The sequence below is a fragment of the Cuculus canorus genome, chromosome 8, assembly GCF_017976375.1.
Source record: "Cuculus canorus isolate bCucCan1 chromosome 8, bCucCan1.pri, whole genome shotgun sequence".
NCBI lineage: Eukaryota > Metazoa > Chordata > Aves > Cuculiformes > Cuculidae > Cuculus > Cuculus canorus.
The window spans coordinates 33513925-33526812 of NC_071408.1; the positions used below are offsets into that span (position 1 = coordinate 33513925).

At 52.1% G+C, this 12888-nt stretch overlaps 1 protein-coding gene across 1 annotated transcript in view; it reads left to right on the forward strand.

The window, feature by feature from the left end:
• The first annotated feature begins 10811 nt into the window (after nucleotides 1–10811).
• The window catches only part of LRRC8C (leucine rich repeat containing 8 VRAC subunit C), a 29033-nt gene continuing 26956 nt past the window's right edge, over nucleotides 10812–12888 (forward strand). The window contains exon 1 of the mRNA XM_054073803.1: nucleotides 10812–11044. The gene's annotated coding sequence lies outside the window, so the exon portion shown is untranslated. The remainder of the gene's footprint in view (nucleotides 11045–12888) is intronic.

Below are 12888 nucleotides of genomic sequence, written 5' to 3' on the forward strand. Positions count from 1 at the left end.
GGGAATTGCACTGGGAGAAGCACGAAGGCGACGCTGCTCTTCCCAGCCTGATGCCTCCAGCTGTGGTGCAGCTGAGCTGCCAACAGTAACGCTGCTTGGGCTGAATGTGTTTCGAGTGTTGTACGTTGTGTTAGCCCAAAGATCTCGCTTCTTTTGAAAAGGCAGATGATCCCTGATGGCTTTTTCTGGGAAACCCGGGTTTGGCTCAATGTTTTGAAGAGAAGGGGAAAAAAACCCCACTAAACTTATGCAAATAATGTTATGTATTCAAGTGCTGGCATCTTGTTTTTCAAATTAAGAACCTTCCCAGCAAGGTCTACAGGACTGTGGCTACAAGGGTGATCCGAGGGCTGGAGCACCTCCCATCCAAGGGCAGGCTGAGAGTTGATTGTTCAGCCTGGAGAAGAGAAGGCTCCAAGGAGACCTTATAGTGACCTTCCAGTACCTGAAGGGGCTACAGGAAAGCTGGAGAGGGGCTGTTCACAAAGGCTGTGGGGATAGGATGAGGGGCAACGGGGATAAACTGGAGAGGGGCAGATTTAGACTGCCTTGGACATAAGGAAGAATTTCTTCATGATGAGAGTGGGGAGGCCCTGGCCCAGGTTGCCCAGGGAAGCTGTGGCTGCCCCATCCCTGGAGGGGTTCAAGGATGGGCCTTGGGCAGCCTGAGCCAGGGGGAGGTGTCCCTGCCCATGGCAGCGGAGGTTGGAACTGGAAGATCTTTAAGGTCATTTCCAACCCAAACTGTTCTGTGATTCTATGATACTTTCTTGGAGATGAGATGAAATAAACTGCAAGTCATTTTCTACTAGTTTACACTTGTGGGACAGGCAGTGCCTCAGGAATTCCTGTGCTTGGAGAAGCCGCCATCCCGGCACTATGTGGGGAGTTTGCCCAGCCCGTTGCCGGGACGTGTGGGTGACACAGCTGGCTCGGCGCTGGGCTGGCGCCTGAAGGGGTTTAGCCATGAGCTCCGCCAGTGTGTTTAGCAAATGAACCGTTACACCTTTGTCTCGTTGCTTCCGTGTGTTCCTCCGTTTATGTGAACATCCAGTCTCTCTTTGTCCTACCTCTAATAATTTATAATCCATTTTATTGTTTCTTTTCATAGCTGTGCTAGGCAGGAGCTGGCTGACAGGCGCTGCGGTGGTGTGGATGCGCGCGCCGTGGCCATGTAACGCTTGGAGGTAGTAGAGGGGGGAGGATGAGAACCAGTCTACCTGCAGAGAGAAGGAAAGGAATAATTGTTCCAAGTAACTGGGAGATGTCTGAGATCATTACTGCTGCTCAGCCCAGCGAGGCTGCTGGGAAGCACTGCGTGCCAGCGCGGAACGGTGACAGCCCGGTGCGCAGCCCAGCGCCGTGCCCGTGCTTGTGGGCATGCTGTTAAAAGCCATTGGATTACCTTATAAAAATGCTATTTATAAATCTATCACAGCTATTTATAAAACTCTGAATAAACCTTTTTTTCTTTCCTTTCCCCTCCCTCCTACTTGCATCTCGGCGTTCTTGTGAAAATACATTGCAAAGCAACTGCTGTGATTGGTATTTGAAAGGTGGGCAGGGATGGATGAAATGTGGGCAGGGATGGATGAAAGGTGGGCAGGGATGGATGAAAGGTGGGCAGGGATGGATGAAATGTGGGCAGGGATGGATGAAAGGTGGGCAGGGATGGATGAAATGTGGGCAGGGATGGATGAAAGGTGGGCAGGGATGGATGAAAGGTGGGCAGGGATGAAAGGTGGGCAGGGATGGATGAAAGGTGGGCAGGGATGGATGAAAGGTGGGCAGGGATGAAAGCTGACGGAGGCACACAGGAACGCCACTCACCGCAATCTCACTGGTAACACAGCTTGAAAATCTCTTTTAAGTCGGCGTTAAGGTTTAGTACATGGATGGTGAGGGAAAAAGGAGGAACGTGGGTCGCTGCTCTTTGTTGAAAACAGTTAACCTGCAGGTAAACGGAACTGACGGTTTTAAATCTGCCTGTGGAGCAGAAAAACTGCATGAAATAGCGCATGGAACAGTTTGGTGGTTTCTTTCAAGTGAAGTTGCTCGTTGAAGTTGCTGGGACTGGAGGGGCTTTGAGGACCCTTCCAACCCAAACCGTTCCATGATATGCACATACATAGGTATTGAATTGAGATCTGGTATTAAACACGCCTAAGACACGGTAATGTACTGAATACGTTTAAAATAAGGTATTAATGAAGTGGAAAGTGCAAGAATAGAAAGATCAAGAAAGCTCTTCAAGAGTCCTCCCCTTGAACTGATCCCGTGGGATGACAGGCTCGGCTCCCTTGGCTGCAGCGGTTGCTTCTTCATTTAGGAGTAGTGTGCCCTGTGATGACTGGGGCCATGAGGGCTCGTTAATCCCTAACACGCGCTTTTCCTCTGGTTGCCTGTGTTTCATTGGGATAAGTGCTGTGGTGATGGAGCAGCACGAGTGGGGTTTGTGCTCCTTTGGGAGGTTTCTGCCGCTTAGGGCTGTCCGGGGCTCTCCAGCAGCCGCCGCCGCGCTGGGGTGTTGTGAGCCGGGTGATGGAGGTCACCCACAGTGGGCACCGCTTACTATGGGGTGGGCAGAAGTGAAGCAGCGGTGCCAAAGCTCCAGAGGCTCCTGTAGTGGAGAGGGTGAACTGAAGAGAGGAGATCAGCCGGGGCAGCAGCCGGGGCCGCTGCTGCAGAGCAGCGCAGCTGCAGTCCAGAGGCAGATCCTTAATGTGGCAGCTGGGAGACACCGCTGGGTTTTCTTGGAAACAGCCATCTCGTTATAGAAAACATATGAAGTAACTCGAGGGCCGCGCGGGGACCGATTCTGTGAGGTGCTGAGCTTCTGAGCAATCACACACTGAAGGTGCTTGACTCCCACCCAAAGCCAGCGGCAGCGGAGGGCGTCCATCCCCCTCCGAGTGATCCTTTTTATTCCTAAGGGTGTTATGATAAAAGGAGCTTGTAAAACAATGATTTGTTTTCTTTCTGTTCCGTGGCTATAAATTATAGCATATGCACGGAAAGGAAATGGGTAAGAGTTTTCTGGTTTACAAAACGGCCAGACACAAGCAACAGTGTCAAAGGCGAGGTCATAGGAACCCTATTTGATTTAAATCTGTGTTCCTGCCAAGAGCATGCGGGTTTGCCAGCTCGGGGAATAAATCCACTGCATGGCCTTAACTGATAACATATTCTGTCCCGCACTGGTTCAGAGAAAACTCTGATCCAAACCTGTGGTACAAAGTTTTACATTTACAGAGTCTTGGTTTTAGCCATAGCTGCCGGTATTTCTGGATTTAATAACGCCAGCGTATAAAGAGGAGGTGGTTTTCATTGCCATAGACTTAAGCAGTTCCATCATGAGTATAAACAAAGCCTCCTGCTCTGTAGCAAAGGGATCTGCAATTCCATGTCAAGTTTCTGGTTGCAGCGGGCTGCGGTACAGAGTTACGTTATTTATTGTGTTAAAATGGAGGCTTTTAATCAGTTAAGCTCACAAATAAAGATTAATAGTCGATAGAGTAGTACTTGTGATGAAAAGCTCTGTGTTTAGAGCTTAGTTCTCAATATATCAGAGATGTTTGTGCTGGGAATATGCGACTGCCGGTGAGAAGCTGAAGCAGATGGGAAAGCGGAATATTTGCCTGAGCTGGATGTTGTGGAGTCAGCAGGGAGGGAGCAAACAGTGCATGGCAGGCTGTCGAGGCTTCAGGCTCCACCAGCTCCGAGTTCAGTCACTCTGTCCCCTCAAAGCATCGCTCTGGGAAAGAGGAGCTGGAGCAGGGGATGAGTCCGGGTTTGCGGACTCTCCTGCCCTGAAATAAACTGCTGTGTGTTACAGAGGGAGATAACAAAGCCCCACTGCGCAAGTCTCGTATGGTGAATAAGGCTTTGAGCTCCTCTAAGTTACGATATCATCTGGCATCTCTCTCTCCAAGGCCCGCGTGCCGGTTGAACCCTGCCTGTTCTCATTGGCAGCCTTAAGTGAGGTTTAATTGTAGTAATAACTGCATAGGGCAAAAGAGCCCCCGAAAGCTTTGAGATGACGGCGAAGGTCGGGGGTCCTTGTTTGAGCTGGGGGTTTCTGTTCCCCCAGAGCGGTGTGTGGTTTGGAGGCTCCTCCTGTGCCGACTCCAGTGCTGTTTTTGAAGAGCTGTTGGCAGAAACGTTTCGCTGTGACGGTGCCGCCAGGTATCCCCAGACCAGTCACTAGAGGTCAACATCATCAGCTTTTAATTGAGCACTGACTCCCGTGTGATTGGAGGACTCTCTTGATTGTAGCAGTTGACTTCTCTGAAGGCTTTCAATGTGCGCGGTGGGACATTACTGCCCCGCTGCTGTCAGCAAAGCAGAAGGTATAAAAAGTGGTGTTATCTCACAGCTTTTTAGAGGTACCTGGAGCAAGAGAAGATATAAACCCGAAGGCCTTTGCCTTTCGGTGTCCAAGGCTGCTGCTGGCAAGGCCTCGGGGAACAGCGGAGCAGCCGGCAGGGTAGAGCAGTGCCGACAGCCCTTCTGGAGCCACTGCTGTGTCAGAGGGTAGAATCACAGAATCACTGAGGCTGGAAAGGCCTCTCAGCTCATCCAGTCCAACCGTCAGCCCAGTTCCCCCGTGCCGGCTGAGCCGTGTCCCCAGGTGCCACATCCACACGCGTTTTGAGCCCCTCCAGGGCTGGAGGCCCCCCCACTGCCCAGCGCAGCCTCTGCCGGGGCCGCACCACTCTGTCAGGAAAGACATTTTTCCTAATATCCCACCTAACCCTCCCCTGGTGCAACTTGAGGCCATCTCTTCTCCGAGTTTCCAGGTGCAGCAGCGTTACCTCTGTTTCCTCACTGCTCCGAGCCTGGACAGACTCACGGCCTCTCTGCAGTCTGACAGACTGCTCCGGAGCTGTGTGGAAGTTAAGGAAACCGAGACCAGGAGGAAGAGCCAGACGCTGCATCACCAGGAAAGGAGCCTGAGATCAGCAGCCCTGAAGATTTCCTCATCGTTGGGTATTTAAGAGTGACCTCCCTCTTATGGATTTTAATGGTGTTGAACTTGCAGGCTTTCTCCTGGCTGGAACGCTCGCAGGATCGTCTTCCCTAGGCGGCCACTTGCCTCTTTTCATGGAATTTGAAGGAACTTGGTTTATCCGAGACTTGTATTCGGGTGTTAAATTGGTTTGAAATCAGCCAGCACATTCAGAGTTTATTTGGAGAACGATAGAGATCACCTCACTACTTTAATGTTCATCCCTTACTCAATTTCCTGTGGGAATATGATGTAAATAGTCTCCATCCCAAGAAATCTGCAGAAACCATATTTTGTCCTATGAATGCAGATTCCTCTGGGCTGAATCATCCACTCCACCGTTAATGAACTTCAAAAGAGGTGAAGAAAGCAACAGTTTTAGAGAGTGCCCGGATCACTGTCAAGTGTATATGCACTATACATCTCCTGTGAGCTTCTATATTTACTTCTAGATCTAAGAGGAATGCTGAAGATGGAGGAAGGGGAGGGAAGATGGACACAGTCAAAGGCACAGAATATTTCCTACTGTAATTATCAAATCTTAAACTAGAGAGCATTTGTTGCTGTTGCCTTTGACCGAAAGTGGCTCATAATTTCCTGTCTTTGAGTTCTAAGCAGTGTTCACGTCGACCTTATAAACTGTGAGCCAGGAATATGTTTTTATTTGTTAGACTGGAAGAAAAAGACACAGAAACAGTACTTTATAAACATGTTGGGGTTTTTTTTTTTGGCAGGAATTGCCTTTTCCCTTGCTGTCAAGAGATGTGCCAGGAGAGGAAATGCAGCCTGCCCTGGATCCACCGTGCACCGCTGTCTCCTGTCCAGCCAAGGCAGCTCGGCTGCTCCCGGGCCATGGGTGAGACCCAGGGGCTGCGCTGGGCACCTCTCCCAGCTCCGCTCAGGATCTGTGCACGGGCACCTCTCCCAGCTCTGTTCAGGATCTGTGCACGGGCGCCTCTCCCAGCTCCGCTCAGGATCTGTGCACGGGCACCTCTCCCAGCTCCGCTCAGGATCTGTGCACGGGCACCTCTCCCAGCTCTGCTCAGGATCTGTGCACGGGCACCTCTCCCAGCTCTGTTCAGGATCTGTGCACGGGCGCCTCTCCCAGCTCTGCTCAGGATCTGTGCACGGGCACCTCTCCCAGCTCTGTTCAGGATCTGTGCACGGGCGCCTCTCCCAGCTCCTCTCAGGATCTGTGCACGGGCACCTCTCCCAGCTCTGTTCAGGATCTGTGCACGGGCGCCTCTCCCAGCTCTGCTCAGGATCTGTGCACGGGCACCTCTCCCAGCTCCGCTCAGGATCTGTGCACGGGCGCCTCTCCCAGCTCCGCTCAGGATCTGTGCACGGGCACCTCTCCCAGCTCCACTCAGGATCTGTGCACGGGCGCCTCTCCCAGCTCCACTCAGGATCTGTGCATGGGCGCCTCTCCCAGCTCTCCTCAGGATCTGTGCACGGGCGCCTCTCCTTCCAACTGAACCCATTTTATGATTCTATGACTCTCGTTTTTGCTGCCCCTTCCTAGGTTGTCACAAGTTGGCTCTCCAGTAGGACTACACCCGATTCAGCTGGGTCAGTGGCAGAGAGACTGTTCAGTGTGGAGTCACAGCTTCTAGAAGGGCTTTTGTGCCCTCCACGTTCTGGCTGTGAGCCATTCACACAGCGGAGGGATGACGGTCAGAGGCCGTGTCCTTCCCTCTGCACAGCTGCAGGTGCTCCTGGTGGGGGTGATTTGCCATTGTCCGAGCAGCCCGGGCTGCGCCGCTGGCAGGGTCCGTCTGTATGAACAGCAACCACTGAATCATGGAACAGTTCGCGTTGGAAGGGACCCTGAAGCCCATCCAGTCCCACCCCCTGCAGGAGCAGAGACATCTTTAAGCAGATCAGGTTGCCCTGAGCCCCATCCGTCCTGGCCTTGGACTGCCGCAGCAAAGCCTTTGGAACTCAGGCTGTGTGTATGCGCGTATCCATACAGGTACTCCTGCGCGCTGACACCGGCCTGCGCGCAGGACAGAGGAGAGAGCGATTGCTTCCTCCAGCACAAACGTAAGGGAAGGAGACATCCATGCAGGCTGGTTTGGTCCGGCTGCCGGCTGGGCTGTACGTGGTATGCTGACCTTTTGTTCAGCAAGAGGCTAATGATGATGTATTTACACTTGAGACCTCGAAGAGTCAGACTGCAGCAGCCGACTTCTCTTTAGGTTGGCTGATCACGATTTCAGACCGAACTCTGCCTTTTCCTACGCCTGGCTTCGTGCTCCACTGCATTTTTAGAGCACTATATATGACAAACCTTCCAGGAATCCCAAACACAAATGGAAGTTTCGCTGCTTTGAGTGATTCAGTGGAAGAATACCACCAGAGAAGCCACACGGCTGCATGGAATGTGATGAATTTCCAGGAATGGGATTGTTTCCCAGAGCTTATTGTGTAAAATGCAAGTATGAAGAGGGAAGAAAGGTAATGCTGACAGTCTCTGCACCGCTGGGCTATTTTAGTCAGTGAAAAGGAGAATGAAGAGAGACACGTCAGAAGCCCTCTGCCAGGCTAACGGGAAGCCTGTTTGTCGGGAGCAAACCCTGGAGCAAAGCAGTACAAAATTACCTCGGCATAAAGTGCAATCTCTCCATGAGTTCATGTTATGGAACCAAATTCACTCTTAGCTTGAACGCTGTGCTAACAGAGACCTTAAGAGCTCTGCATCCACGCTCCCCTCTAGCAACAATAAAGGAATGACTAAGTAAAAGACAATAATTCCATAGAAACAGGCGAATCACAGTTCCAAGGGAAAAAGAGAGCAGTGTGTTTGGGGGTTCAAAAGCCATAGGAAACCTGTCCATTCAGGTTCATTAAGAAATTGATTCTGCCGACAAGAACCTCCTCTGAAGCAGAGGTTAAGCAGAGCTCTTGCAAAGGGAAGTACCGCAGAGCACACTCAAAAGTTTGGCCTCTGGATATGGCAGTAGCAATCCGTCCAGTAGAGCCGTCTGTTCTCTTCCTTCAGGGAACCTCCGCTCCAGCTTGTGGGAGGAAATCTTACTTTTAAACAAGGTGATTCTTAGAGCTACAAAATCCAGTACGGAAGTGTTTGCTGGACAGCTTTATCAGCCACAGCTTGGGTGTCGACACCGGCTGTTGGTGGGTAAAGGCTGAAACTTCTCATTAAGACAGCAGATGTCAGACCCAGGAGGCATCGAGGGTACTGTTCTGTGTTCGCATACTTCCAATTTCAGGTGGTCTCTCCACCGTATACACAGGTCATACAATCATAGAGCGGTTTGGGTTGGAAGGGTCCTCAGAGCCCATCCAGTCCCACCCCTGCCATGGGCAGGGACACCTCCCACTGGCTCAGGGGCTCCAAGCCCCATCCAACCTGGCCTGGAACCCCTCCAGGGATGGGGCAGCCACCACTGCTCTGGGCACCCTGGGCCAGGGCCTCCCCACCCGCACAGCAAAACATTCCTGTGCCAAAGTCCCGGCACAGCGAAGCTCCCGGTCTTTTGGGCTGTTCCCTGCTTGAAGCACTGTGAAGAGCTGAAACTGAAAACTATTCCTATGGTTTTGGTGGAGTTTTTTTCCAACAGCGGGATTCAAATGGATTCCTAGTGAAGTGCAAAGTGTGATTGCAACACAACAGAGGGAAAAAAACCCCTTTTTACTGCCTGTGTTGAAACGGGGGCAAGTCTGAACACGGCAGGCGTCATTGCAGCGGGGTCGGATGCATTCCACGTAAGCGACTGTCGGCAGATGAATAAGCACGGAGCTCGGAGCAGGATGTACGCCGACTGCTGCCGTCGGAAGTCGTGTTGGCCTGGACCTGTGTCCTGTGTGAGAACGTGTATCCGTTCATCCTCTGCGCGCGCCCGGCCTGATGATGCAGGAAAGTGTTGGGAGCTGCCTTCTGCCGTGACACTGGGGATGTGAGGAACCACAGAGGTGCCAGACCAGAATGATGATGGGGAGACGTTCACTCCATCGTACCTTCTGCCTCCCCCGGTGGCAGCTGTACAGCTGTGACCGCCACCCTGGGAATGAAATGACACCAGAACACACTTCTACCGTCAAACAGCTCAGAGATACTGAGCACTATAAACCAAAAATACAATCACTTTTATCCATCTGGACTCTTCTGCATTAGGAATCCCATGAGCTCATACAGAAGCCACCAAACACCACTTTTTGCTCCTTCCCAGTCTCAGATAATGCCCTTTGCAGGCACCTTGTTGAAGAGCTCATCCCCAATCCCCCGGGACTTCCTCTCCCCTGCCAGGCACAGAGAATCATTTAGGCGCGTGGTTTATTTCAATGCTGATCTGTTCCAGCAATTAACACAAAACATTGTTTATTTTAAGTTTGGGCAGCCCAGATTGCTGCTATATTTTAGTGCTTTCTAATTTTGAGAATCTATTCTGATCCTGACCCTTTCCCAGCTAACAAGCGTACCATATGTCGGATCGCTCAGGTTCCCATGCAAAATGGGAAATTAAAAATGCCAGATTATAACAAGCATTTATTTTGGGATGGCAGTTTTAAAAGACCATAAAAAAACTTAGGGACCCGTTTCACAGAATCATAGAATCATAGGATAGTTTGGGTTGGAAGGGACCTTAAATATAATCTAATTCCACCCCCTTGCCATGGGCGGGGACACCTCCCACTGGATCAGGCTGTTTCTCAAGCATTTACTTCACCGCTTTAAAGTGTAAAATGATATTTTCATGAAGAATGTGCTGTTTGCTTTTTTAAGTTATGATTTATTGACACAGGTTTGCCAGCAGTAAAAGATCTGCAAAGAGCTGTTGAAAGACAGTGGACAAAAAGGTGGGTAATCCCCCGGTGGAATTTTATGGGGTGGAGGAGCAGTAGGGGAAAACATTCCCAGCTGAGGTCTGATGACAGTGAAAGACTTGAATCCTCCTCGAAACATCCAAGCCCAAAGCGTGGTGCAGTGTGGGCCACCACCGACGAGCTGTTCGGGGAGGGAAGCGTGCCACGGAACCAGGGACTCGGTCCATAGAGCGTCAGGGCCAGCACCGGTCACTGCTCTGCCAAGGAGAAGCTCCCTAAGTGCAGAGCTGCTTGGTGTTAATTTGTCAGTTAATAAGTCATGACTGTGCATGACTTTGGTTCTGGGCAGATTGGCACTGCCCGTGTCGCAGCCTGGATTGTGTGAGGGGTGGAAGGCTGTTGAGAAAACCAAGCACGAGAGAAAACCAAACACTTGAATTAAGCCATCTCTGTCTGCTTGAATGGAAAGGGAAGAGATCATAGAATCATGGAATGGGTTGGGTTGGAAGGGACCTCAAAGCCCATCCAGTTCCAACCTCTGCCAGGGACACCTCCCGCTGGATCAGGGGCTCCAAGCCCCATCCAACCTGGCCTGGAACCCCTCCAGGGATGGGGCAGCCACCACTGCTCTGGGCACCCTGGGCCAGGGCCTCCCCACCTGCACAGCAAAACATTTCTGCCTCAGATCTCATCTCCATCTCCCCTCTTTCCACTTAAAGCACCCATGTAGCCAGAAGCTTGTTTGCATGTCCGAGCAGGGACAGCATATGATCCGGGACCATCAGAGGGGCAGGGAGCAGGGAGAAAGCCGGGAAGCAGGAGCCGGGGCAGCCTTGGCTACCACCTAAGGGCAGCGAGCCAGGTGATCGCCTTGTCCTAATATCCCCCCCGAGAAATGTTTGTCCCTGCCGTCGCTTGTTTATTCAATCACACCCATGAAGCAATGAAAGCCTCCGTTATTTTGGCAGTCGCATTTAGTCGCTACAAAGTGCTCGTTCTGAGCTCTGGCTGCCGGGCTCCATCCCTCCTGTCTCACGTGAGCTGCATCACGTCTAAAATTAGCCGAGATGCTGTCTCCCGGGGAGCACAGAGTGCAGTGGCTCGCGGCTGCGATAGCCGCACAGAGCCCGGCTGCGCGGCGCCCCTCAGGACGATGGTTTCAGGTGGATTGCTGAAGGAATCTTAACGATGATCAGGAGTGCCACAGAGGGAAAGCGTCGTTCAAACCCAGGAGCTCCGGTTCAACCAAAGGTCAGAAAATGGGAGTTAAGTCTTATTTCCTTTGGCACGGCTTCAGCTCTCTGCTTTCTCAACAGCATGAGCTGCGCGGGGACAGCTGCCCAGAGCCTCTCTGCGGAGAAATAATTGGGCCAAATTCCCCCTGGTGTAACTGCACTGCTTTCATTCTAATGGTACAGCGAGGAACGTGGCTCCTCTTCACTTAGAAACAACAAAAGAGCTCACGAGATTAAACATCCTTGCAGTGTTTTCCTTCTGATTAAGGCAGGTTTCAATACATGGAAAATGCTGCAGTTAAAAGCGACAGTGGCGCTGGGGCTGTGCTCCTCCTGCCCGGGCTCAGCCCACACCATCCGAGCAGTTGGCTTTAAAGGTCTGCGTGCCCCGCGCGCCGCTGCTCTTTAAACATTGGGGGCACTTGAAAATCCCATTCCAGAAACACTGCTCCGGGGGGAGAGGGGTTAAACCGTAAAAGGAAAGGAAAGCAAACTAGGGGGAAAGGAACTGCCAGAAACTTCCAGCAGCGAAGAAGCGCCGGAGCTGTCACATTGCGCGTTTGGGGTTTGAGCTGAATCAAATCACAGAAGCAGTTTTTCAGTCCTTCGCCTGAAAGCAATTTAGCTTTTCTGTGTTAGCGGATTATGCTGTTTTCAACAGTTGTTGGAGAGATGACTGATGGAAAGCCTTTCCTTTTTGGATGTGTTTCCAAGTACAGACAAAGCTCTTGCGCTCAGGCTCCCGCTTTCTTGCCCCGATCTCTCCCGAAGCTGAGAGGGACGTGGGCTGCTCCGGGGACCCCGGGGACCCCCGGCTCCCAGCGGGGGGACGGCTGGCAGATTTTTCACAGTGGAGGGGACCGGAGAGAGGAAAAACAACGGAAACCCAAAACGCTGAGCAGGAATCAGGGGGAGGTGGGGGCTGTATCGCAGCAGATCTACGTTGGGGCTGAGCCAGGGCTTCGGGACCGCGTGTCCTGACCCTGGATCGCACTCAGGAATTGGCCCGCGGGTACATGAACGGGGGAACCGTCACACACGCACTGACGGTACGACCTGTCCCTGCGTCCAAGCCATTTGGGAGGCCACTCCGTGACAGCTTTAACCCCGGAGCAAGCCGGCATCGCTCTTGGTCCTGTTGGAGCGCTGCAAGGCAGCAGCAATAAGACTGCTGGAGTCTCCAACCAGAGGGAGACAACCGCACCAGGGCGCGTGCACCCAACCTGCCGTGAGGGCGTCCCACCTTCCTCTGGGTCAGTGAAAAACAAAGCAGCAACCTGAAATCAAAGGATGCTGAACGCTCACAGCCCCGCCGCTGGCGGACTCCTCCTGGTGTTCTGGTAGAAACAATCCTTTTAGTTAAACTAATACCCCCGAATTATTTCAGATGTCACCTGCTTAGGTGCTCCTAAAGAAAAACAAAGCTGGTGAGGGGGCTGGAGAACAAGTCTTACGAGGAGCGGCTGAGAGAGCTGGGGTTGTTTAGCCGGGAGAAGAGGAGGCTGAGGGGAGACCTTATTACTCTCTACAACTGCCTGAAAGGAGGTTGTGGAGAGGAGGGAGCTGGGCTCTTCTCCCAAGTGACAGGGGACAGGACAAGAGGGAATGGCCTGAAGCTCCGTCAGGGGAGGTTCAGGTTGGATATCAGAAAAAAATTCTTCACAGTAAGAGTCATTGGGCACTGGAACAGCTGCCCAGGGAGGGGGTGGAGTCGCCTTCCCTGGAGGTGTTCAAGGAACGGGTGGATGAGGTGCTTAGGGACATGGTTTAGGGAGTGTTAGGAATGGTTGGACTCGATGATCCGGTGGGTCCTTTCCATCCTGGTGATTCTGTGATTCTGTGATTCACAACTAAATGGCA